Source organism: Mustelus asterias, chromosome 2 (genome assembly GCF_964213995.1).
Source record: "Mustelus asterias chromosome 2, sMusAst1.hap1.1, whole genome shotgun sequence".
NCBI lineage: Eukaryota > Metazoa > Chordata > Chondrichthyes > Carcharhiniformes > Triakidae > Mustelus > Mustelus asterias.
The window spans coordinates 38015290-38043106 of NC_135802.1; the positions used below are offsets into that span (position 1 = coordinate 38015290).

The window sequence follows — 27817 nt, forward strand, 5'->3', positions numbered from 1 at the left end:
CTACAAAGCACAAGGCAGAAGTCTGATGCAATATGTTCCACTTGCCTGGATGAGTGAGGCTCCAACAACACTCAAGAAACCTGGAACCATCCTGGGCAAAGCAGCCCGCTTGATTAGCACCCCATCCAACTCTTAAAATTTTACCCTCTTCATGCGCTGTGGCAGTAGTGTGTGCAATCTAAAAGACGCACTCATTAAGGCTCCTTCAACAGCATCTTCCAAATCCGTACTCTCTACCACAAGGACAAGGGTGGCAGATGCAGGGGAACACCACCATCTGCAACTATCCCCTGAGCCACATCCTCTGCTCAGTTGGAATTACACTGCCATTTCTTCATCATCACTGGATCAAAATCATGGAACTTTTCACCCAACAGCACCATGAGGGTATCTTCATCATGAATACTGCAGAGGTTCAAGAACACAATATTTTCAAGGGCAATTAGGGATGGGCAATAAATGCTGGCCTTGCCAGCAATGCCCACAGTCTGTGAATGAGGAACGAATGACCTACAACTGCAGCTACAGATGTGGCCAGCTATCAGGTCGATTTCTCACATTCATCCTTCAATTACATTCAGCAGTCAGCTTAAAAGAATTAAAACTCAATCAGTTGATTTGCCCTTGGTATAAAAGTCCTGTGAGCTGCAGTCAATTGAAACCACTGATTGGCCTGGATCTTCAGCTGCAGCAATTATTTGAACACATTTTCAATTTGAATTTGTTGAATTCAGTCATCTTGGCCCCATTGGGGATGTTTCAGTCAATAATTGATTTGGTTCATTAGCACTGCTCAATTGTACTGATTCATGGGAGGTTCTACATTCGGGTTTAAGTCAATGAGTTTGCACTGAAACTCCGGTGTGAATCCACCTCAGCAAACCAAGGCATTACACAATGCATTCCAAGCACAATTTCCTAATTCCAACATTGGTATTCATTTTTAAATAGCAACCTGATCAAACTACATTGTCACCAACATTGTTAGAATGTATAGACAGGTTTACTGGATTTGAGTTAGACTAACACCTACATCCCTGACTATTTCTATTATCGTCTTTTGGTCTTTCTATTGTTTGCTGAAGGTTTTTTAGTAGTGAATAAAGTTGACATTGTGCCTGATTAAATTTTTGTTTCTATTCATATTTGGGACAGTTAGGATAAGGGGTGGCAAATTTAAAACAGAGATGAGGAGAAACTACTTCTCCCAAAGGGTTGTGGATCTTGTGGAATTCGCTATCTCAAAGTGCGGTGGATGCTGGGACATTGAGTAAATTTAAGGAGTTAGACAGATTTTTAATTGGTATTGGATTGAAGAGTTATGGGGAGAAGGCAGGAAAATGGGGATGAGGAACATATCAGGCATGATCGAATGGCAGAGCAGACTCGATGGGCTGAATGGTCTAATTCTGCTCCTATATCTTATGAACTAGTTTCTTAAAACAACGCAGTGTGGAACCTACCAGGTAACAGGCTATTTTAGATCTGGTAATGTGAAATGAGACTGGATTTATGAATGAACTCACAGTAAAATATCCTCCAGGGAAGAGTGATCATATCGTGGTGGAATTTCACATTTGGTTTTAGTGTGAGAGACCTGGGTCTGATCCCAGTGCCTTAAACTTATCTAAGGAAATTACAAAGGTATGAATACAGAATTGGCAAAAGCAGACTCCAATATTTGAAACATTGACTCTATTCTCTCTCCACAGAAGCTATCAGACCTGCTGAGATTTTCCAGCATTTTCTGTTTTTTTTCAGGTTCCAGCATTCGCAGTATTTTTGCTTCTAGCAACTGTGGACTGTTTGCTCGGATGACTGTAATTCTGAGGCGAGCATAAGGTGTGATAAGCATAAATGAGAAAATATTCCTTTCTGTGATTTAAAGCACAAGTTGCCTGCAAAAATAGTGTTCAGTAAAGAATGTTTTTAGTCATTTGTGATAGTAAAGATCTTAAACGTGAAATCTTGTCCTGACTCTTCAAGTATTAACCAGAAGTTTATTTGATTTGATTTATTATTGTCACATATATTAGCATACAGTGAAAAGTATTGTTTCTTGCGCGCTATATGGACAATGCATACCATTCATAGAGACGGAAACGAGAGAGTGCAGAATGTAGAGATTGAATTAGAGCATTGTCAAAGAGTTTAAAAGAGTTAGAATTAAGTTTTAGAAGCATAGAATGAGAGTGAAAGATAGAATTAGGAGGTATGCTGGACACAGCTTGCAAGAAGTTGCCTCGCCATCTTTAAGTTTCTTTTTAAATGTTACAGGCAATGCTTCTCAAACCTTTTCTTGGTGTGACCCCATTTTAACACCTCAGACTCAAATTGACTCCCAGAGTGAAAATTTGGGAGGGGTATGAGTGTTGTTGGGGGGGGAGGGGGCGCGGAGCTTAGTTTTTGAGTGGGGGGTTGGGGAACGGCATCCAAGTAGAACAAATCAGCAGGGTAGTAACCTTCATTATTTAATTACTAACATTCACACAAACATTAAACATCCAAATATCAGTGCTTTGAAATTCAAACTATTTTGTGAAAATGTTATCTTACTCCCTGGGCCTTATGAGTATGCGAGCTCTTTTGAAGTGGCCAAGCTAGCAAAAAGGAAAGTAATAATTTAAATCTCTAGAAAACATGTTATAAATTTAAAAAGAGCAAATGATGCCGAAAACATCGAACATCCCTAATGATTTCAAAGCTACGTTTTCAGAGACACATTGACTCGGATGGGAGGCAACAGTTTTGAAGCAGAGCCCCCTATGCCTGGGAATGTGATACTACATTGATGATCTCCAATTTCCAAGTGAACTTGATTCAGAGAAAGAAAAGTCTGGTGTGCTCAAGGCAGAGAGTGAGGCTGTCTGTGAGAAGCCTGCTCACTCCTCTCTCCTCTGAGTGAATTGCAAGCCAGAACTGCAAAGGATTGGGTGCATTTAAGGCAAACACAGAGGCTGCCTATGTCAAGCTGGTTCACTCTCCTCTTCTCACAGTCAACTGCGATACAGGACACAAAATCGGGCACGCCTGTCACAGGGCTGCACAGCCAGTCCCAGGACTTCCCCGACAGAATCTCCACTCCATGGCCACAACAACAACCTCAAAGCTGGCAACCCCAAAAGCTCATTCCGTGACCCCCACTCAAGGTCGTGACCCATGGTTTGGAAACCCCCTGTGTTAATTGAGTCATAGAGTCATAGAGGTTTACAGCAAGGAAACAGGCCCTTCAGCCCCAACTTGTCCATGCCACCCTTTTTTTAAACTCCTAAACTAGTCCCAATTGCCCGTGTTTGGCCCATATCTCTTTATACCCATCGTACCCATGTAACTGTCTCAATGCTTTTTAAGAGACAAAATTGTACCCGCCCCTACTACTACCTCTGGCAGTTTGTTCCAGACATTCTCCACCCTCTGTGTGAAACAATTGCCCCTCTGGACCCTTTCGTATCTCTCCCCTTTCACCCTAAACCTATGGCCTCTAGTTTTAAACTCCCCTACCTTTGGGAAAAGATGTTCACTGGAATTTTACCGGCACGCCTGCCCCGATTCCAGGGGTGGTCAAGGCTCGGAGAATGGTATTGTCCGTTGGCCTTGGGTGGGATTGTACAAAACTGGGGGGGATGTGCCGGTAAAATTCTGTCCGTTGACTATCTACTATATCTATGCCCCTCATTATTTTATAGACCTCTATAAGATCACCCCTAAGCCTCCTACACTCCGGGGAAAAAAGTCCCAGTCTATCCAGCTTCTCCTTACAACTCAAACCATCAAGTCCCGGTAGCATCCTAGTAAATCTTTTCTGCACTCTTTCCAGTTTAATAATATCCTTTCTATAATAGGGTGACCAGAATTGTGGCCTTATCAATATCTTGTACAACTTCAAGTCTCTCTGTAACAGTCTGTAAAAGGATATAGATAGGGTAAGTGAGGGGGCAAAAATCTGGCTGATGGATTATAGTGTGGGAACCTCTGGGTTTTCCATTTTGTAGAAAGAGTAGAAAACAGAATATTATTAAAATGTAGAAAGACCACAGAATGCTGCAAGAATGGTGTGCTCATACAGGAATGAAAGAAAATTAATTTCCTGGTAATTAGGAAAGCACAGGGAATGTTAGCCTTTATTGCAAAGGGGATGGAATATAAAATTAGGTACAATTGCACAGGGATATACTAATTTTGGAGGCAGTACAGAGAAGTTGATCCTGGGATAAAGGGGTTGACTGATAGAATCCTTACAGTGCAGAAGGAGGCCATTCGGCCCATCGAGCCTGCACCGTCAACAATCCCACCCAGGCCCTATCTTCATAACCCTACATATTTACCCTACTCGTCCCCTGATACTAGGGTCAATTTAGCTTGGCCAATCAACCCAACCTGCACATCTTTGGACTGTGGGAGGAAACCAGAGCACCCAGAGAAAACCCATGCAGACACGGGGAATGTGCAAACTGATAAGGAAAGGTTGAGGAGGTTGAGCCTATATTCATTGGAGTTTAGAAAAATGAGAGGTGATCTCATTGAAAAATGAGATTTCGAGGGAGCTTGATTGGGTAAATGTTGAGAGGATGCTTCCCACCAGGGGATATCTAGAACTGGGGCACAGTTTCAGAATATGAGGATAGAGATGAGAAGGATTTTTTTCTCTCAGAGGAATGCTAATCTTTTGAATTCTCCACCCGCGAGAGCAGTGGATTTGATTTGATTTGATTATTGCAACATGTATTAGTATACAGTGAAATGTATTGTTTCTTGCGCGCTATACCGACAAAGCATACCGTTCATAGAGTACATAGGGCAGAAGGAAAGGAGAGGGTGCAGAATGTAGTGTTACAATCATAGTTAGGGAGTAGAGAAAGATCAACTTAATATGCGATAGCTCCATTCAAAAGTCTGATGGCAGCAGGGAAGAAACTGTTCTTGAGTCAGTTGGTATGAGATATCAGACTTTTGTATCTTTTTCCTGATGGGAGAAGGTGGAAGAGAGAATGTCCAGGGTGCATGGGATCTTTGATTATGCTGGCTGCTTTGCCGAGGCAGCGGGAAGTGTAGACAGTGTCAATGGATGGGAGGCTGGTTTGCATGATGGACTGGGCTTCATTCTCGTCCCTTTGTAGTTTCTTGTGGTCTTGAACAGAGCAGGAACCATACCAAGCTGTGATATATCTGGAATGGATGCTTTCTGTGGTACATTTGAAAGTTGTAGCTGACATGCCGAATTTCCTCCATCTCCTGAGAGAGTAGAGGCATTATTGGGCTTTCTTAAGTATAGCGTCAGTGTAGAGGAACCAGGACAGGTAGTTGATGATCTGGACACTTAGAAACCTGAAGCTCTTGACCATTTCCACTTCATCACTGTTGATGTAGATAGGGGCATGTCCTCCACAACCCTTCTTGAAGTTGATGACTATCTCCTTCGTTTTACTGACATTGAGGGACAGATTATTGTCATTTCATCAGATTCTCTATCTCTGTCCTGTACTACGTCTCGACATTGTTCAAGATCCGACCCACTACGGTTTTTCAGCAAACTTGAAAATGGCGTTGGAGCAGAATTTAGCTACACAGTAATCGATGTATAAGGGGCTGAGGACACAGCCTTGCGGCACACTGATGTTGAGGATAATCGTGGAGGAGGTGTTGTTGCCTATCCTTACTGATTTTGGTCTGTGGGTTAGGAAAATCAGGATCCCGTCAAAGAGGGAGGAGCTGAGACCCAGGCCATGGAGTTTGGAGATGAGTTTTGTAGGAGTAATGGTGTTGAAGGCTGAGCTGTAGTCAATAAATAGGAGTCTGACATATGTGTCTTTGTAATCCAGGTGTTCCAGGGTTGAGTGTAGGGCCAGGGAAATGGCGCCTGCTGTGGACCTGTTGCAGTGATAGGCGAACTGTAGTGGATCCAGGCAATCTGGGAGGCCAGAGTTGATACGTGCCATGGCTAACCTTTCAAAGCACTTCATAATGATGGATGTCAGAGCCATCGGACAATAATCATTAAGGCACGCTGCCTGGCATTTCTTTGGTACCAGGATGATGGTCATCTTCTTGAAGCAAGTAGGGACCTCAGATTGGTGTAAAGAGAGGTTAAAGATGTCTGCCAATACCCCCACCAGCTGGCCCGCGCAGAATCTGAGTGCTCGTCAGGGTACCCCATCCGGGCCAGTCACTTTCCGAGGATTAACTTTGAAGAAGGCTGACCTGACGTCTGCTTTGGTGACCTCAGATATCAGTTCGGCCGAAGCTTCCGGGTTGGAGGGCGTGCTCTCACTGACCTCTTGCTCAAAATGGGCATAGTATGCGTTGAGCTCATCGGGGAAGGGTACATTGGTGCCGGTGATTCTACACGTCTTCACCTTGTAGCCTGTTACGTCATGCAGGCCTTGCCATAATCAGTGAGTGCCCGTGTGTCTGGCCTGGTACTCCAGCTTGGTTGGGTACTGTCACTTGGCAACTTTGATAATTCTCTGTGGATTGTGAGGACCTCTCTGGCTCTTTTTGTTCCTACAAAATGTGACTTGGCCTCTTTTGTTGAGTTGATGCCTGCCTCTTTGGTTCAGTAGTTAGGTACCACTCACTCTCCCCGCCCTGAACCCCGACCATCCTCCACCCCTCCCCCTGTGGCTCATCAGTAAAATGTGGCACCAATGGTTTCATGGAGCCAGAACTTTTGAATTTGAATTAGACCCTACCTGCCTGGGCAACTTGAAAGTCATTGAAGATGAACTGACCCTGGGTGGGAACAGACCGACCTCAGGTCGATATACGGACCTGGTTTAATCTTTTCCCCTCCCACACGCTGGCTGAAGAGGTATGAAGGAAGAGTCCTGGAGTTACAGGTCTGGAATACGAGGAAAGACTGGCGAAATTTGTACTTTTAATTGTGGTAATGAAGGGATTCTCTTGTAACAATTCATAGGGAATTTCTTCAACAACAACCTATTCATATAGCACAGTTAATGTAGCAAAATCTCACAAGGCACTTTATAGGAGCAAGAACAAACACAATTTAATACCAAGCCACAATAGGAGGTATAATAGCAGATAACAAATGCTTGCCCAAAGAGGTAAATTTTAGAGTGTTTTTTTTATTCGTTCATGGGCTGTGGGCGTCGCTGGCTGGGGCATCGTTTGCTGCCCATCTCTGAAGGCATTTAAGAGTCAACCACATCGCTGTGGGTCTGGAGTCACATGTAGGCCAGACCAGGTAAGGACGGCAGATTTCCTTCCCTAAAGGACATTAGTGAACCAGATGGGTTTTCACAACAATAGACAACGGTTTCATGGTCATCAGTAGATTCTTCATTCTTGGGTCAGGGTCTTCAAGAGGAAAGGGATGTTCAGATTTGGAGAATTTTAGGGAGGAAATTCTGGAACAGGGCCTAGACAGCTGAAGGCAAGGCCACCAATGATGAAATTATTAAAATTGGTGGGGGGGAGATGGGGGCGGGTGCAGCTATTCCAGAAAGCTGTGGGGGTGCAGAGGATACAGAGGGAGGGAGGGAGGGAGGGAGGGAGGGAGGGAGGGAGGGAGGTCATGGAGAGATTTGAAAACAAGAATGAGAATTTTAAAATGAAGGTGTGGGACAGTGGGAACAGGGGTGATGGATGACTGGGACTTGGTAGAAATTTGGACACAAACTTTCGAGTCTTGGAGGCATTTCAGAAGCAGATGAGCTGAGGCGAGGTAGAGTCATGTGATGAGCCGGTGATCGAGGTTCAAATCCCATAATGGCAGATGGTGACTCTGGAATTGAAAGGGCAGCCCGTTGACATAGTGGTTAGCACTGCTGCCTCGGAACTCCAGGGCCCTGGGTTCAATTCCTGGCTTGGGTCACTGTCTGAGTGGAGTTTGCACGTTGTCCCCATGTCTGCATGGGTTTCCTCTGGGTGCTCCGGTTTCCTCCCACAGCCTAAAGATGTGCAGGTTAGGTGCATTGGCCATGCTAAATTGCCCCTTAGTGTCCTGGGATGCGTAGATTAGAGGGATTAGTGGGGTAAATATGTGGGGTTATGGGGATAGGGTCCAGGTGGGATTGTTGTCGGTGCAAACTCGATGGGCTGAATGGCCTCTTCCTGCTCTGTTTCTATATTACAAGGCAGGGTTGCCAACCGTCCAGGATTGACCTGGAGTCTCCAGGAATTGAACATCCGTCTTCAGGATATTGCTGTGTACCCCATCCTGGAGAAAAACCCTTGCGATGTTAAAAAACAATTGAACATTTCTCTTTACCAGATATAAAAATATTGAAAATGGAAAAGGAAGGGTTATTCGGCTTACAGTCAAGCAGCATCCAATTGAGTAGTGAGTCTTTTTGCTTTCCAGTTAGTGTAGGAAGGCAGTGTGTCGCAAGGATGGTGTGTAAGCTGAATAATGGCTGGAACATGGGAACAAGTCATGTGATAACATCTGCAGGAATACACTTACTCATAGTTGGCAACCCTAATACAAGGTGGCGGGGGGGTGGGGGGTGGGGGGGGAGTGTGGCATAGTGGTACTGTCACTAGATGAATAATTCAGAGACTCGGGGATCCAGGGTTCCACCACGGCTGATGGTGACTCTGGAATTCAAAGTTTACTGATGGCCATGAAACTTGTGATAAAAACCCCTCTGGCTCACTAATGAGCATCCATGAGATCGTCTTCATTTTCCCACTTATTCTAATTCAGGGTTGCCTATCCCGACAGACACTGGGCATTAGGCATGCGCGCAGACACAGGCAGAATATGCAAACTTCACACAGTCCCCCAAGGCCGGACTTGAACCCAGGCCCCCGGTGCTCTGAGGCAGCAGTGCTAACCACTGTGCCACCGTGCCGCCCAAATAGTAATGGAAACAAATTGTGTTCAGGCCATTACTCAGCGGGGTACCCGTGAGACTCTGTGAAAATAATGAGACGTGAGAAATAATCAGAAGTGATGACAGTGATTGAAAAATTGTGGCCTTCGATCAGAGAGCAGTTGATTATTATGGAAACAAAGAAGCATTTCACGTCTTTAGGTCAAACAATCTGGGACCTGTAATAACTAGCTAATGGCTGGAAAGGATTGTGTGCTAATCCATCTGAAACTTGTTATCAGCATAATGCGCGACTGATTCTAATTCCCACAGGCAGAGTTACAATTTTCCAAGACATATCTTCAAACATAGATTAAGTAAATTGTGTTTTGATTAGTGCAGTGACTTGAAGTGATATTCCTGTCATAATAATTTGAGGTGTTCAAAGCAAGACTCCATTCCGCTAAAAGAATGGTAGAAAGGGCAAAGGGCAAAGGTTAAAGGAACTTTCAGAGGAGGTTTCACAAACGTTTTTAGGATGATGAATTTGGAAGTTCTAAAAGGTTTTGCAAAATGGCAAGAAATGGAGTTAAGTGTTAATAACGCAATTTTCAGAGTGCTGAGAAATGTGTAGAATAGTTACCAGCGATGCTTTGTGCTTGCCAGATGATATAACCAATCAAAAAAGATAACCAAAGATAGGTTTGCACAGATATGTTTTGGGGATGGCCCCAGCGTATCTTTAAAGTCATGATCAAGTCAATTTATTCATTTATTATTGTCACAAGTAGGCTTACATCAACCCTGCAATGAAGTTACTGTGAAAATCCCCTAGTCGCCACACTCCGGTGCCTGTTCGGGTACACTGAGGGAGAATTTAGCATGGCCAATGCACCTAAGCAGCATGTCTTTTGGACTGTAGGACCCACCAGGTAGGAGCACCCGGAGGAAATCTATGCAGACACAAGGAGAACATACAGACTTCACACAGACAGTGATCCAAGCTGGGAATCGAACCCAGGTCCCTGGCACTGTGAGGCTGCACTGTTTGCTACCAAATAAACCTGTTGGTCTTTAACCTGGTGTTGTTAAAACTCTTACTGTGAGGCAGCAGTGCTAACCACTGTGCCACCGTGCCGTAACTGCACTCAAGGAAGAAGTGGTATGATCTGCCACTCACTTCACCAAGAGGGAGGTTAAGCACTGAAAACTTACAGTGACATTCTAAATATAGGTATTGAACCTAAACGCATTAAGAGTAGACTGCAATCTGAAACACCTAATATAATTTTTAGAAACGTTGCCTCTTAGTAGAGGATTCTGGATTCAAATCTCATTTCATGAATTTAATCTTTGCTGAAACAATGATAATGAGGGGGTACTCAGAGATTTGGGACTCAAAATTTGATTGTGTGGTGATCGTTTCCTGAACACAATAATAGGTACTGAAATTCCAATGTATTTTGTACACGTAGGGTAGGATTTTCCCATCCTGCCTATGGCGGGTTTCTTGGAGGAAAGGGGAATCTACTGGGAGCTCATCCTCCCTGCGGGTGCTGGAGGGACCTGGCTTCACTCCATGAGGAGAAGGGGCAGCCGGAGGGAGGTCAAAGTGCCTCATCCCCCTGCTCCCTAGACACCACTGGTTGTCACCAGTGCGTGTGGCCATTGGGTCCAAAGCCAACCACAAATCTGGTAAATCCTGCTTGACCAAGGTCTCCATGGTTGTTGCCAACCTTCCCATGGTGACTTCAAGACGCTCGCATGTCGGAGCCACGACCATCAGACAGAATGTGGATGGACTCCTTCATCCTTCACTCCAGTCTACTCTGTGACTGCCACATCTCTACCTGATCATAGAATCCCATTGAATCCCTACAGTGCAGAAGGATGCCATTCGGCCCATCAAATCTGCACCAACCACAATCCCACCCAGGCCCTATCCCCACAATCCCATATATTTACTTTAGCTAATCCCCCTGACACTAAGGAGCCATTTAGTATGGCCAATCCACCTAACCCGTACATTTCTGGAGTGTGGGAAGAAACCGGAGCACCCGGAGGAAACCCATGCAGACACGGGGAGAACGTGCTAACTTCACACAGACCGTGACCCAAGCCAGGAATTGAACCCGGGTCCCTGGCACTGTGAGGCAGCAATGCTAACCACTGCACCACCATGCCATGCAGATGTTGCTGTATCTTTAGCATGGCGGTCACTCTCAGAGGTTCATCCTCTGACTGGGACTGAACGGGTGGCTGTTCTCCACCAGCCCTCTGAGTGCTGGAGACCTGGACTATCCCTGCCTCTGACTGCTGTGGGATGTGTCTGTGAGGTGTTCCCCAGTCGGTGAGCCAAAGACTAACGTGGAACTATGGCACACCGAGGTGTGTGCCTCTGCACTGGTGAACATTGTGGATTAGTGCAGTGGCAGTTCTTCCTCAGCTTTCTCATCTGACCATGGGCTGGGGGCTGAGGCTTACGTTGGGCTGATGTATGGGCTTTGATCTGCTGGTGCCGATAAGAAATGATCCCTGTCTTCCCCGGCCAGCTGGCTGCATCCTCCTCGAATTCAGTGAGGGGTACAATGTAGGCAATCCCTCTCCCAGTCTGAGAGGTTTCCTGCCTATTATGGGCAGGCTTGCCCTGGATGAAGAAAAAAGAATGGAATGTGATGGAAAGGGATGGAGCTGAAACATGCAAGACCCTTGTGCGTGGTGAGCCCTCCTCAGAAGGGGCTGAAGATGGAGTGTGAGCAACATGATAGATGTAATGGTGATGATTTGAAAGTTTCCATGAGTAAGTCAGCATTGATATGTGTCCCTCGCTAATGGTTTCGTGAGACCCTTTGAGTAAATGATGGCATGATGAGAGCTTGATATTGGAGGGAGTTGAAGGTAGACTTACCCTGGTGGTACGGATGAGATCATTTATCCTCTTCTTGCACTGGATAGTATTGTGGTTCTGGTGGCAGCCATGTTGAATTCCTCTGTGATGGCCTCCCAGGTTGGAGAGGTGAGGCTCGTGTTCTTTCTGGAGCTGTCCCTGAGGTAAAACATATCCCTATGTGCACGCAGTGCTGTAATCAAGGCCTGGAGGGCTGTGTGGCTGAAGCACGGTGCTGCCTTCCTCTTTTGGCTTGCAGCCATCTTTGTTTGGTTTGCTAGCATCTCTGTGGGTGTCCAGGAGATGGCTGGGCTGGGGAGAGAGAGATGTGTGTGCTCGTGTGATGTTTAAATATGGCGTCCGGACCAGTGACCCTGCCGGGTAAAAGCAGGGTGGGCAAATCAGCTCCTGATCCACCAGGTGATTCAGAGAGCTACACACCAATGCATTTTAAAAAAAAATTATATTTGACATGGGATGTGGGCATCGCTGGCTTGACCAACATTTGTTGTCCATCCCTAATTGCCCCTGAATTGAACCAGGCCATGACAGAGGGCAGTTAAGAGTCAACCACATTGCTGTGGCTCTGGAGTCACATGTAGGCCAGACCAGGTAAGGATGGCAGATTTCCTTCCCTAAAGGACATTAGGACAATGTTTTTACAACAGTTGACAGTGGTTTCAGGGTCATCATTAGACTTTTGATTCCAAATTTCTTTTATTGGATTCAAATTGCACCACCTGCAACAGTGGGAACCTTTGTCTCATGATTACTAGTGCAGTGACAATACCACTACACTGCCTCTTCCCTACAATTAATGAGGTTCTAAGCGGGGAATCGGGTGCGATTTCCCAACATTCCAAGCAGTGGGGTATGTGCTGCTAACTTGCCTGTCTCTGCACATAGACATAGCGAAAATTCTACCCTTCGTCTGTGCAGCGTGTGTGCTGCATGCCACACTGATTAGAGTGCCCGTAATAATCCAGACGGCCTGCCTGAAATGGCCCATTGCCTAAAGCCCTGTATCCTTGGCCTGTTGTCAAGTAACAGCAGCATAAGCATGCAGGCTCCATTTTCTTGGGCTACACAATGTAGGTGACACACAAAATAAAAATATTGAACTTCGTGCCAAGTGCGTGGGTTCAATTCCCGTATTGGTTGAGGGTATTCATGAAGGCCCTGCCTTTTCAACCTTGCTCCTCTCCTGAGGTGTGGTGATCCTCAGATTAAATCACCACCAGTCAGCCCTCCCTCTCAAAGCAGCCTATGGTGATCTGGGACTATTGCAATTTTACCTTTATTGAACTCCAACTTTGACTACACTGTAATCCAGAACATCCTAATATAACCATTACATTTAGAAAGAAAAGCCAGTGGATACAGAGGTAATATAAAGCTTATAACAAAATTAGCATTGGGTTTAAGATGATTCATATTATGACATTTCCTCAAAACAGTTCCCATTCTGCCATTCAATGAAGAGTGCAGGAGAGTATGCCAGGAGCAGCGCCAGACATGCTTAAAAATGAGGTGTCAACCTGGTGAAGCTACACCACAGGACCATTTGCATGTCAAACAGTATAAGCATCAAGTGATAGACAGAGCTAAGCGATCCCACAACCAAAGGGCCAGACCTAAGCTCTGCAATCATGCAGCAGTCATGAATGGTGGTGAACAATTGAACAATTGGCGGCACGGTAGCACAGTGGTTAGCACTGCTGCTTCACAGCTCCAGGGTCCCGGGTTCGATTCCCGGCTCGGGTCACTGTCTGTGTGGAGTTTGCACATTCTCCTCGTGTCTGCGTGGGTTTCCTCCGGGTGCTCCGGTTTCCTCCCACAGTCCAAAGATGTGCGGGTTAGGTTGATTGGCCAGGTTAAAATTGCCCCTGAGATGCGTAGGTTAGAGGGATTAGCGGGTAAAATATGTGGGGGTAGGGCCTGGGTGGGATTGTGGTCGGTGCAGACTCGATGGGCCGAATGGCCTCCTTCTGCACTGTAGGGTTTCTATGATTCTATGAACTCACTGGATGAGGAGTCGCCACAAATATCACCATCCTCAATGGTGGAGTAGCCCAGCACATCTGTGCAAAAGTTAAGGATGAAGCATTTTTTGCAACAATATTCAGCCAGAAGTGCCGAGTGCATGATTTATCTCGGCTTCCTGCAGAGGTCCCCAGCATCTCAGATGTCAGTCTCCAGCCAAGTTGATTCACTCCATGTGATATCAAGAAACAGCTGAAAGTACTGGATACTGCAAAGGCTATGAGCCTTTCTGGCAGTAGTACTGAAGACTTGTGCATCAGAACTTGCCGCTCCCCGAGCGAAGCGCTTCCAGTACAGTTACAACACTGGCATCTACCCGACAATGTTTTGGCCTGGTATGTCCTGTACACAAAAAACAGGGCAGCAAGTCTCTCACTATCCAGACTTGGAAATATATCACTATTCCTTCACTGTCAATGGGTCAAAATCCTGGATCTCCCTTCTTAACAGCACTGTGGGTGTACATATACCACGGGGAATCCGCAGTTCTAGAAGAGAGCTCACCACCACCTTCTCAAAGGCAACTAGGGATGGGCAATGAATGCTGGTCCAACCAGTGACGCCCACATCCCTTGAATGAAAAAAAATCTGCAACTTTTCCAGACATCCGGTGGGAACCCCGCTTGGAAACATTTTCCACTGCACATCTGAGGGCAACTCCGAGGAAGCTGTGGGGCCCATGTTGATTAATAATAGGACTCAAGTTATCTTTATTGTAACTTTACTAAACTTGACCTGGTGAAAACATTATTCACTTAATTGCAGATGTAGCTAAATAAAATATTATTTGTAATAAACTTTGATATTCACCTTAGCCATGGATTCCTCTGAGAGAGATAAACTGCAGTGCTCATTATTACACTCTATCCCAGTCTACTCAATAATTTACATCTTTTGGGTTGGACAATGTAGGATTTCCTGGAACAAACCAATTTAGACAGAAATCAGGAAACCCAACTCATCAAATGGTGGATTCCATTCTAACCCTCAGAGCAGATGGAAGCAGGAAAAAATTGTCAAACACCTTTTCATTGCCAAGGTCTGCGTCTTGGAATTATTCAACTTTCTCAATACACACTGAGGGTGTGATCTATGGAATGCAGTGCCACAGAAGACTGTGGAGGTCAAGTCATTGGGTGTAGTTAAGACAGAGATAGATAGGTTCTTGATTGGTAAGGGGATCAAAGGATATGGGGAAAGACGGGAGAATGGGGTTGAGAACCATATCAGACGTGATCGAATGGTGGAGCGGACTTGATGGGCTGAATGGCCTAATTCTGCTTCTATATCTTATGGTCTTATTGTGCAGGATTTAATATCTGTCTCTCTTATGAGGGATTTTTGGGTCTTTCTGGATGGCTTAACTAAATCAAGTTGGATGGCATTTGTCATTAATACTTACCTCATGATGAGTGAAAATGATTTTCACAGCACTGACAGCTTATTTCCAATGATGCTGTTAAAGAGCATAATAAACCCACATCAACCGACGCACAGTTATTTATTTTTGTATGCCGATCAAAACCTACACACCGAGTCTTGAGGTTAATTTTAGTTTTATAACTATTAAGTTCTAGGTACTGATTTTTTTAAAAATTGGGCTTTTCATGCAATCCTGTCATTATTCAGGGGCTCGAAGCTAACCTTACCCAATAATATGCAAAGTAAGCTGACCTTGCATTGTTGGCTAAGCTCCTTGCCCCAGAGAATTGCCAGGATCACATCATAGAAGATGGGGGCAGGAGGAGGCCATTTGGCCCTTCGGACTCTTTCTGTTTGAGACTTGATAGTTTCTTGGAAAATGGGCATTTACACCTCACTTGGTGTCTTGACTTAAAAATAAATCTAATTCCAATAGCTGGTTCTTTCAAAAGGGAGTTGGAAAATTATCTGTAGAGAAAAAATGTGAATGATTCAATGATCCTGCAATTCTATAAATAGACCATGCTCATACATAGCAAGATCTGGACAATATCCAAATTTGGGCTGATCAGCATTTTTAAAAATTCTTTCATGGGATGTGGACGTCACTCAATGCCAGCATTTATTGCCCATCCCTAATTGCCCTTGAGAAGTTGATGGTGAGCTGCCTTCTTGAACCACTGCAGTCCACTGGTGTATTCATAGTGCTGTTCACTGGCAAGCCACATTTCCGTCACCCAAGTATTAGGCAATGAAATCTCAAACAAGAATGAGTATAGCCACCTCCTCATGATATTCAATGGCACTGCAATCATCGAGGGAAATGGTGGCATAGTGGGAATCCGGGGTCTCAGTGGACATGGGTTCAAATCCCAGTATGGCTTTTGATGGAATTGAGTTAATGAATCTGGAATATAAAGTTGGTATCAGTAATGATGACCGTGAAACTATCATCAATTGTTGTAAAACCTCATCTGGTTCACTAATGTCCTTTAGGGAAGGAAATCTTACTGGTCCTACTGGTCTAGTCTGCTTGTGAATCCAGGTCCACAGCAATGTGGTTGCCTCTTAATTGCCTTCTGAAATGGCCTAGCAAACTATGCAGTCGAAAGGCTATTAGGGATGGGAAACAAATTGTGGTGTTGTCAGCGATGCCCACATCCCATGAATGGATCTTTTAAAAAATCCTCAACTAATCATCATTGACGTGAAATGGAACGGAGCCAGCGACATAAATGCTGTGACGAATAGAACAGCTCATGATTTGGCATTCTGTGGTGACTTCACTCTCCATAATACCCCGAAACCCCCTCAACACGACATGGCAAAGGTCAGGAAGGTGACGCAGTAATCTCCAGCTGCCCTGCCAAGCTGCAGCTCCAACAACACTCAAAAGACCCAACAGTATACAAGGCCAACAAATACACTTAATTAGGTGGGCAATTGGCAAATTATTTTCAATGTAAGTGTGCGGTCACTTTGATCAGGATAAGGAAATCGCACACTGCTTGGCTAATAAAAGTCTAAATGGGATAGAGCGCAAAGGAATCTAGAGTTACAGATACACAAATGCTGAGGCCACAGAGAAAAACAAACGACACTGCAGTTTAGTACCAGCGGGATAGAATTTTTTGAAAACTAAATGTTTTGTAAGATTTGCAGGGAGCCTTGGTTAGACCACAATTAGAACACCGTGCACAGCTGTGGTCGCAATATTATGGAAAGGTCACAGGGTCGAAAACAAAACTGACAGGGTAAGCTTATCGGGGAGGCTGAACAGACCAGGGATATTATTCCAGAAAAGTGAAGGCCTGAGGAGTGACCTAACAGAGATCTTTAAGATAATGAAGGGATTAAATAAGGTCGACAGTGAATGTAGGCCAGATCTTGTCGACCGAGGTGGGTGGCTTGAATTGTAGAATTTGCCGACCCACTGGGCCTACCTCGGCAAAAATTATTCCGATATGTGCGCTGTTCACTCCGGGTATCGGAGCAGAGTCAAGCGGAGTGTAGGCAATCATGATGCCAGAGCAGGCTGGTTAAAAGACTTGCCTCAGTTCCCCGGGGCTTTGTCCCAGTTGTTTTATATGCTGCTAAGCCCTCGAGTTACCATCCTTCGCACCCCCCTACCTCCCACCACCTCCCCATGGCCCCTTACACCTCCATGATACCTCAGCACCAAGTCATTCCACCCCCCACCCCCCCCCCCCCCACATCATGTCCCCATCCATCTCCAGATCCCCATCACAACTTAATGCCAGCTCATGTTACCCATCCACTTCCCCTGCTTCTTTATTGACGCCACACCACTTCCAGAGCCACTTATCCAGTTTTCAACTATGGCAGGCCTCGGGAGTCTTGTGGAGATGAAAATGAATAAACTTCTAACATGCTAATAGAGCTCTGGCTCATGCAGGAATAGAGTTTTTTTGGATTGATGTGTTTCTGCCACATCACCTGAAGAGTCATCAGGGAACATATCCCATCGATTACCAAAGCCCTGCAGCTATTTAACACTCTGGAGACTGTTTATTGTCAGGAGGTGGGACTCCTGACCCTATCTCAGGCAGAGGTCTTGCAATCTGATTGGCCAGCAACTCTGTAGTCCCAGCAAAGCCAGTGACAGCAGCGGTCAGGGCACTAAGTGCTCCCCAAAGTCCCAAAGTCCAGGACCATGTGAATGCAGGGAGTCTCATGGCAGTCAGGGGAAGTGAAACCGAAACGGTTGGGGAGAGGGGTGTGAGTTCTTGACGGAGAAGAGGAAGGAGGAGGGGGAATTAGGGATCATCCACAGCAGGTAGAGCTTGGATGGGAGTGCACATTGTGGAAAAGAGGCTCTTGAGGGAAGTGCTCCTCTTTTATACCTGAGATCTGAGCCGGGTGATCTGCCTGGCTTCCCTCTGAACTCCTCCTGCAAGTCTCAATAATTGGCCACTTACTGGTGAAGGACTCAAAGACTCTGCCCTTGATAGTGAAAAAAGTGCAATGCATGAAATCTTTCCAAGCTTTAAAATCTCCTCGATCTCTTCAATCTCTTCTTATTTGCATCTATTGTTTGCAATATATTCTTCTGAGGCGAGTGAATCAAAGGTTATTAGGGGTAGATGGGAATGTGGAATTTGAAACACAAGCAGATTGCCCATGATCATATTGAATAGAAGATAAGGGGCCACATGGCCAACTTCTGTCCCTATTTTGCATATTTGCATGTTCCCATTATAAAAGCAAACAAACTTTTACCAAACCCCAGAGCAAACTAATCCTTTAATAGCCTCTTTAAACTGTCAGCCAAACTGTGAACTCAGAATCCACTGCTAGGATAATTGTAGCTTTTGAAACTCAGCCAAGTATTCATAATAGCATAATCATAGCCCTTGGGGAAATGTCAACAAAAAACTCCACTGAAACCGCACAACTAAATGCTAAACCTTACCTATATCAGATGACCTTTCAATCAAAGAAGTCTGGCAGAAGGTGTTTTTTCAATTTCTGAGGACAGTTTCAGCTTGTTATTTTTAATGCTTAAAGATCAGAGATTTAAAAGCTTTAGATCAGGACACTTTGACCATATCCACCCTTCAAGAGCATTCACGTTTACTTCATCAACTCATGACTTCCACATTGCAGGTTAAGGCCCTTTTAATAGCCCAAATGGGGATATTTGAACTCAGCACTAAATTCAAATGGTTCTGCTGAGTTTGGGTTTCCCTCCTGCTGGAACCATGCCCTCCTCCCTGTTCATTACAGGCAAAATGGGAATTGTCAGAAATGGAGTTTGGGGGGGGGGGTGCAGGCATCAGCACCCAACTGCCATTTATTAAAGATCTCTGGAGTCCTCTTGACTCTGTAAAAATCCAGCCCACTTGGTGGGGAGACCACAGTTCGGGTAATAAGTATAAGATAGTGCCTCTTTAATCCAAACGGGAATTCAGGGAGAAACCTCTTTACGCAAAGAGCAGTAGGAACTCCATCTGCAAGGGTATAATGACATAATCACCATTCTTCCACTACTAATCGGTCAAAATCGTGAAACTCCATTGTGGAAGCATCTCCATCACACAGACTGAATAGGTCAGGAGGTCAGCTGACCATCACCTTCTCAGGGGGCAATTAGGGATGGGCAATAAAAGCCTGACCCCCAAATCCCAGGAACAAACGTTGTAAAGGTTGATAACTGGTGCACTTCATTCTAAAGTAAAATAGTGGCTCTGTCCTGAGCGCAGAAAGCTACAATCCACTGCCTGACGAGAAAAGGGAGAGGCAAGACAGAGAAGCAATCAAGTAAGTTGCAGGTTGAGGATCAGAAGGACCATTGGATCAAGGTGGGCCAGTGATCTCTTGGTTTATTAGTCACACCAGCTTGTGAAAGCTGGTTCAAAGCCTTCAATCCCACACAAACTATCCTTGAGAGAGGATCTTTCTAAGGCCACCACATTTGCTTGCGCCCCTGAACTGTTCAGGACACCTGGTTATTTGGTGACCTTTTTCAGCTACATAAGTTACAAGGCATCCTGTAGCTAAACAACAGTCTTTAGAAGCAAGAGGTATAAAAATAAAAATTGTGAATGCTGTGACTCTGAGCTTAGAAACAGAAAATGCACATTTGTTTACATTTGAGAAGAGCTCAGATAGATCAGCAAGCAACCTGTAAATGGCCTTCTGCATGTACATTCTTTGGATTTCACAGCCCTCTTGCCAACAGATTGCAACCTCTTTAACCCTGGGACTGATTCATCTCTGCTGCCTCTTCAACCAGATGACATCATTCTGGATTACCGTGTATCATTTGTTCAATGTGTCACTTGTGACATTTTCTGGGACTGACAGTCAGTCCAGTCAGTGTGCTGGCATTTACTCCCTCACTTCATGGCTTATTAATCAGAGCTGTCTAAGGGGCCATTCTCCTGAAACATTAACTAACATCTCTTTCTCCAGCTGGACCTGGTGTGTGTTCCCAGCTGTTTCTGGTTTTTTACACTGGGATAATAAGACCATAAGACCATAAGACATAGGAGCGGAAGTAAGGCCATTCGGCCCATCGAGTCCACTCCACCATTCAATCATGGTTGATTTCAACTCCATTTACCCGCTCTCTCCCCATAGCCCTTAATTCCTCGAGAAATCAAGAATTTATCAATTTCTGTCTTGAAGACGCTCAACGTCTCGGCCTCCACAGCCCTCTGTGGCAATGAATTCCACAGACCCACCACTCTCTGGCTGAAGAAATTTCTCCTCATCAGAGGGTTAATGAAGTGGGAGAAGCAGGCACATGATGGTGCTTAGAATGGTGTGCAGATTGAGTGTCTTACAATGCATTCACTTAACGTGATACTTGTGGGGCGGCACGGTGGCACAGTGGTTAGCACTGCTGCTTCACAGGGCCAGGGACATGGGTTCAATTCCCGGCTTGGATCGCCGACTGTGCGGAGTCTGCACATTCCCCCTATGTCTGCATGGGTTTCCTCCGGGTGCTCCAGTTTCTTCCCACAGTCTGAAAAACATGCTGGTTAGATCCATTGGCCAAGGTAAATTCTCTCTCAATGTACCCGAACAGGCGCCGAGTGTGGCGACGAGGGGGTTTTCACAGTAACTTCATTGCAGTATTAATGTAAGCCTACTTGTGGCACTAATAAATAAAGTTTAACATTAAATAACCTCTCTTGTTTATGAGAGTCAGAATGGGGTACCATCAATCTATAAGCACGAACTAAAGGCCTCAGCTTCTTACTGATGGTTGTATCGCTGGAGGTGACAGTTTAGAATTATAGAATCCCTACAGCGCTGAAGCAGGCCATTCAGCCCATCGAGTCTGCACTGACTCCCCAACAGAGCATCTTACCCAGGCGCTGTCCCCGTAACCCCATGTATTTACCCTGGTAATCTCCCTAACCGTTTACCACGTAAACACGTTTACGTGAGCAACAGGCAGGAATTGTGAGCGGGATTCTCCGATCTCGTCCGCGGCCGCCTCGCTTGCAAGTGAGAACGGAGAAATTGGACGTTCCAGCCAAACCTCCGTTCACTTTCAACGGCACCGGAGAATCCCAGCCACGAAGGAGGATGGAGGTTTTCGACGCTTGTTCCTCCGTGAAAGTGGGAAGCAGGCCGATTTGTGAACCGTGGCTGATTTGCGTCCTCCTTATCTATTATCACTGAATCTCCGACTGCTGCCCTGACTGGGGTCAGCTACCCTCAGCTAAACAAAATCTGATACCATTCTAATCTGTCAATACTCAGAACCTCACCACATGGTGCATGTGATGAGTGAGACTCTGGAGGAACTGGCAGACCCACCAAGAAAAACAGATCGAACTTTAAAAAGAGAAAGAAACAGAAATAGATATTGAAGTTTTGTCTCCAGTTAATCCTCCCCTTAATCTCAATGTGGAAATAGTAAATAAAGACGGCTGTGAGAACATAAAAATTATAAATGACACACAATCATGTGAAACCATTTGGACGGTGGAACCTCTGAACCACAATTAGCATTAATGACAGTAGCACATTAAAAAAAAGAGTCCACTTTCCTTTATCACTGCATTAATAAGTCATGAATGTGTCCAATATTTCTGCAACTACAGCATGACAACCCGACGTGGCGATTGCTCAGAGTTCAATCACAGTGTGGCACTAAATCTGTTTACCAGTTCAGACTGTTAATAGGTCAGCCCAGCTGGAGAGCTGTCAGTAACAGTCAGGCATCTGTGAGTGTCTCACCTACATAAAAAAAAAATTAACCTCAACGTATCGTTACCGACAGAGCAATTAACACAACTGACCGTGGTTAGCACCATGAAAACACAAGTAAAGTCTTACCTCATGAGGAATGAAGACTAAGGATTGCTTCCTTCCACAGATGGGGCAGCGGCAGCAGCAGCTGGATCAAGTCTCCCTGCTGTTATCTGTTGTGCATCATACAAATCCCAAGCCCACAGTTGATGGAAGCTGATACCCTGAGCTGGGGGTGACTGGACGCTGCAGCCTTAAAGCCACAGGATTCCAAGTAAGAGGGAAGGGGGCTGAAGGGCCGGTTAAAATTGTTACTCACTCACTCACTCAGCAGAACAACACAAACCTCCAAGTTAGCAGTCCCCTTGCTCGCAGTTCAACTTCCAGAGCCAGCTACCCCTTCATCCAATTACGTCCAAGCCAATATTCTAAGTAATGGTGGAAAATTCCAGAGCACTAAGATAACATACTCCTGTGTTCTCAAGTAAATCAAAGGCATGTGTGGAATTTAAGGCGAGATTCAGCACAAGGACGTCCATCTATACTGGAACAGATGTGGCAGCATGCATGCTAACCTGTCAGGCAGACTTTGAGACCAGTGGAAAGTGCAGCCTTAATGCTGAGTAGATGTAAGCCCAGTGCAATATTATGGAGTGCATGGTGCTTCCTTCCCCACCTTTTACTCATTTCAATTCTTAAAATTAGTGACAGTCAAATCATCACGAAATAACTGCAAATTCGCTCATTGAAAATGATCGCAAGCACCAGATGAAAGGAGGCAATTCAGAACCAGGATATTTCTGATTGTTTTTCAAACCCAGTGAGAGGCCAGTCTTCATGTGTTGCTTTTATGCTCCCCCTGTCTCCCCATCTCAGTTACAGTCTGTCTAAAGTGTCTCATGTCAATAGATTTTGCTCCGATACACATTCACAAGAAGAGGTAGCCAGCTTGCTCCTTCTTTTTTAACAAACCCAAGTGCGTCCAGAACAGTTTGAACTGATTAGTATTCCAGACGAACTGCATATGGTAAAGCAGAGCAGGCGCGACTATCACCTGCGGCTGTTTATACAAGATGTGCCGAATACTTAAAAAGCCCTGGCAATAAAACAATGGCGCAGGGGCTTGGTGTGATTTTCAGAGATATACAGAGCGAGCATCCAGAAACAAAAGCTTGAAATACTCTTGGCCCCAGAAAAATCAGGGTGGGGTCGCTTCAGCAAGACAGTTTTGAAGCCAGCTCCCAAGCTGGTTGTGCGCACCTCACACAATTGTATGAGATGTCAGTGCCAAGGCAGGGAAATCTGGTCACTTGGGGTTATTAATAGCACGGCTGTGAGACATCAGCTACAAATTGTCAGGAAGTAAACACAAAAAGAAAGGGAAATGAGTTCAAAGACAAATTTCCAGATGCTCTTTTTCAAAGAAGTGACATAACAACAGGAGAAATTTAAAGCAGATGTACCTCCTCGTGCTTCATTGTTTGAATTTGATCTTACAACACATTTTCGTGAACCTCTCTGGCGGCCTCGCCCACACGCCCTCAGTGGGTAAATGGAGGGCCCAGTGAGAAATGAGTCATCCAGCCCAGTGAAGTCTCAGATTCGATCACTTATCTACACTGCTGGGCTGAGCACAGTCAGGACAGCTGAGGAGCATCACTGCAACCCTCAGTGTCTCTGCATTAGGAAAGGGGGAAAGCACTCACTGCTCCCACTCAGGGGGGGGAATTTAATGCCCCCCCCCTTAAAGTGGCAGGGGACATTTAATTTCTTTTTACCCATTCATGGGACATGGGCACCGCTGGCTGGCCAGCATTTATTACCCATCCCGAGCTGCCCTTGAGAAGGTGCTGGTGAGCTGCCTTCTTGAATCACTGCAGTCCATGTGCTGTGTGATGTGCGATTAATTCACTCGGGAGGCTGGATCGTACCCGGGAAATAAAGGCTTTTATTAGTAACAAGAATGGAGCATACTGCTTAACAATACAATCCCAGACTAAAGGGTCACTATGCAGCGCAGTGACCTTTATACTCCTATAGGTAGGCGGAGCCAACCGGAGTGTACCACAGAACAATACCAACAGGTGGAACACCCCAACCCTAACCCCAACAGTAACAAGAGTAACATATGTACAAGTACCCATAGTGATAACCATCTATGGTTCAGTACCCAAAGTGGTAACCATCTATGGTTCACCACATTCACCCCTCCTTTAAAAACAAAGGCCGGTGGGGCAAAAAACAGAACAAACTGTCCATATATTCACAAGTTCAGTCGTATCGGAGGGCCGCACCGTCTCTGCGACCTCCTCAACACTGGCGGTAGCGCCGGTTCTGGTGACCGTGATGACCCTCTCTCCAAGGCGGTGTCCAGTGACTCCTCCTGTTCCTCACAGGCGGGTGGACCACGAGGTGGCGACAATCTCCTGGACTCAGGAAAGCCCTGAGGTGGCGACAATCTCCTGGACTCAGGCAAGCTGTACACGGGAGTAAGAGGATTAAGTTGTGGTCCCGATACTGCCCGCGCCGTGTCAGGAGGGAAGATAAAGGGCAAGGGGTCCCTAACCAGGGGTGCGGGAGTGACGGGGGTTTCCAGGTCCCCTGCAGGCGCCAGATCTCGAATAGAGACCGTGTCCTCTCGCCCGTCAGGATATGCCACATAGGCATATTGAGGGTTGGCGTGGAGGAGATGGACCTGTTCAACCAAAGGGTCGGACTTGCGGGTCCTAACATGCCGCCGCAGGAGGACAGGCCCTGAGTACGTCAACCAAGACGGCAGTGAGGTCCCAGAGGAAGACTTCCTAGGGAAGGTAAACATCCGCTCATGTGGGGTAGCGTTGGTTGCCGTACACAGGAGGGACCGGATTGAATGGAGCGCATCAGAAAGTACCTCTTGCCAACGGGAGACTGGAAGACCCTTAGACCTCAATGCCAGTAAGACAGCCTTCCAGACTGTAGCGTTTTCTCTTTCGACCTGCCCGTTACCCCTGGGGTTGTAACTCGTAGTCCTACTTGAGGCAATTCCTTTAGAGAGCAGGTATTGCCTCAAGTCGTCACTCATAAACGACGAACCCCTATCACTGTGGATATAACTGGGCTAATCAAACAGGGTGAAAAGATCCCGCAAAGCTTTGATAACCGTGGCAGCGGTCATGTTTGAACAGGGAATGGCAAAAGGGAATCGGGAGTACTTGTCAACCACGTTGAGGAAGTACACATTCCGGTCTGTCGAAGGAAGGGGGCCCTTGAAATCAACACTCAGTCTTTCAAAAGGGCGAGTGGCCTTAATGAGGCGTGCCCTGTCAGGTCGGTAGAAGTGCGGTTTGCATTCAGCACATACCTGGCAGCTTCGAGTTATCGACTTGACATCCTCTACGGAGTAGGGTAGATTCCGGGCCTTTACAAAATGGAAGAGCCGAGTGATCCCCGGGTGGCAGAGATCATTGTGGAGGGCCTGTAGCCGGTCCTCCTGCACACTGGCACATGTTCCACGCGACAGGGCATCTGAGGGCTCATTGAGCTTCCCCGGACGGTACATGATATCATAGTTGTAGGTGGAGAGTTCGATTCTCCACCTCAAGATTTTATCATTTTTGATCTTACCCCTTAACGTGTTGTTGAACATGAATGCCACGGACCGCTGGCCCGTGAGCAGGGTGAATCGTTTTCCAGCCAAGCAATGGCGCCAATGCCGGACGGCCTGCACAATGGCCTGAGCCTCTTTTTCCACAGCGGAGTGCCAAATTTCAGGGCCTTGGAGGGTGCGAGAGAAAAAGGCGACGGGCCTGCCCGCCTAGTTAAGTGTGGCGGCCAGGGCGAAATCAGATGCATCACTCTCCACCTGGAAGGGGATGGACTCATCGACAGCGTGCATCGTGGCTTTCGCGATGTCAGCTTTTATCCCTTCAAAGGCTAAGCGAGCCTCTGCTGCCAGGGGAGAAAAGGTAGACTTTATGAGCGGACGGGCTTTGTCCGCATAATTGGGAACCCACTGTGCGTAATACGAAAAGAAGCCTAAGCATCTTCTCAGTGCTTTGACGCTAGTGGGTAGGGGAAGTTCAAGGAGGGGACGCATACGGTCTGGATCAGGGCCAAGGACCCCGTTTTCCACCACGTATCCGAGAATTGCTAGGCAGCGCTTGCTGAATACACACTTCTCCCTGTTATAGGTCAGATTCAGACGAGACGCAGTGCGTAAAAACTTTAGGAGGTTGGCATCGTGGTCCTGCTGGTCATGGCCGCAGATAGTGACGTTGTCCAGGTACGGGAAGGTAGCCCGTAGCCCGTTTTGGTCCACCATTCGGTCCATTGCATGCTGGAAGACCGAGACCCCATTAGTGACGCCAAAGGGGACCCTTAAGAAGTGGTAGAGATGACCATCCGCCTCAAAAGCCGTATATTTTCGGTCCTCTGGGCGAATGGGGAGCTGGTGATAGGCTGACTTCAAGTCAATGGTGGAGAACACCCGGTACGGCGCAATCTGGTTGACCATGTCAGATATGCGCGGGAGAGGGTACGCGTCCAGCTGCGTGTACCTATTAATGGTCTGACTATAGTCTATGACCATCCGGGGCTTGTCTCCAGTCTTAACCACCATGACTTGTGCTCTCCATGGGCTAGTGCTAGGTTGAATGATCCCTTCCCTGAGGAGCCGCTGAACATCAGATCGAATAAAGATCCGATCCTCAGCGCTGTAACGCCTGCTCTTAGTTGCAATGGGCTTGCAGCCTGGAACGAGATTTTCAAAGAAAGATGGCGGGGTGATTCTGAGTGCCGAGAGACTGCACGTGGAGTGCGCTGGGCAATTTGGAGGCTGCTGTTCTCCCACAGAAAGTGGAGGGAGTGGCCCATTGTAGTGCAGGGTCACACTCCTCAGGTGGACCATAAAGTCTAGTCCCAGGAGTATCAGAGCGCAAAGGTGCGGTAACACGAGGAGCCTGAAGTTCTCATAAACTGTGCCCCGCACCGTTAGATTTACCACGCAGCTCCCAAGAACGGTAACAGATCGGGACCTCGCGCCATAGAAATTGTCTGTCTGACAGTCTGTACTCGGAGACCGCACCGTTTCACGGTGTCAGGATGAATGAAACTCTCCGTGCTCTCGCTGTCAAACAGACAATGTATCAGGCGTCCGTTTACCTCTATGTTCATCATGGAATTGTCGAGTCTGTGAGGCTTGGCCTGGTCCAGGATGATTGACGCCACCGTTGAATCTTGAGTGCAACTGCAGGCGGCTGAGATGGTCGATGATGATGACCCCTGCTGGTCGTCTGCGGTCGGTGTCGACCAGAATGGCTGCGCCCATGGATCGCACGTGGTCGATGGCGTTGAAAGTGGCAGCACTCGCAGGTCGCACGTGTCTTGCGTCGTCGTCCTCAGGAATGGCGGCGCTCGTGAATTGCACGTGGTTGAAGACCTCGACGAAGCCGGAGACGAGGAGACGGATCCTGGAGAGTCACGCGCCGCACTGCTTGGCTTCGAAGGTGGTTTAGCTCGGCACACTTTAGCATAGTGCCCTTTCTTCCCACACGGGGAGCAAAATACCGTTCTGGCCGGACATCGCTGACGAGGGGGCTTTGCCAATCCACAGAAATAGCACCGCGGGCCACCTGGAGCTGCCGCCGCCGTCAGGTCCGAGGTTGAAAGCACGATCGCGCAGTTCCTAGGAGCCGCTGGGTAGAGTTGAGTCGGTGGCTGTACTTGCCACGATGTTCCCACGTGGTCGGTGGGGTAAGTTTCAAGACTTCTGGAGGCCGTTTCCATCGTATCAGCCAATTCCACCGTCTTAGCTCGGTCTAAGTTACCTTGCTCTAGCAGCCGCAGGCGAATATAGGATGAGCCGATTCCCGCCACGAACGCATCTCGGATCAGATCGTTAGTGTATTGAGTAGCCGACACTGGTTTGCAATTGCAGGCTCTGGCTAGCTGCTGAAGTTCGCGCAGGTACTGTCCCGTCGTT

General features: G+C 46.6%; 1 protein-coding gene across 2 annotated transcripts in view; it reads right to left on the reverse strand.

Moving 5' to 3' along the window:
• Window positions 1-27817, reverse strand: part of jcada (junctional cadherin 5 associated a) — a 322299-nt gene that overhangs the window by 213128 nt on the left and 81354 nt on the right. Inside the window, exon 1 of one of the 2 annotated variants that reach the window (XM_078233563.1) lies at window positions 21946-22064. The exons of the other annotated variant lie outside the window; for it this stretch is intronic. The gene's annotated coding sequence lies outside the window, so the exon portion shown is untranslated. Of the gene's footprint in view, window positions 1-21945; window positions 22065-27817 lie in introns of those variants that run through there. 2 annotated transcript variants of the gene reach the window in all.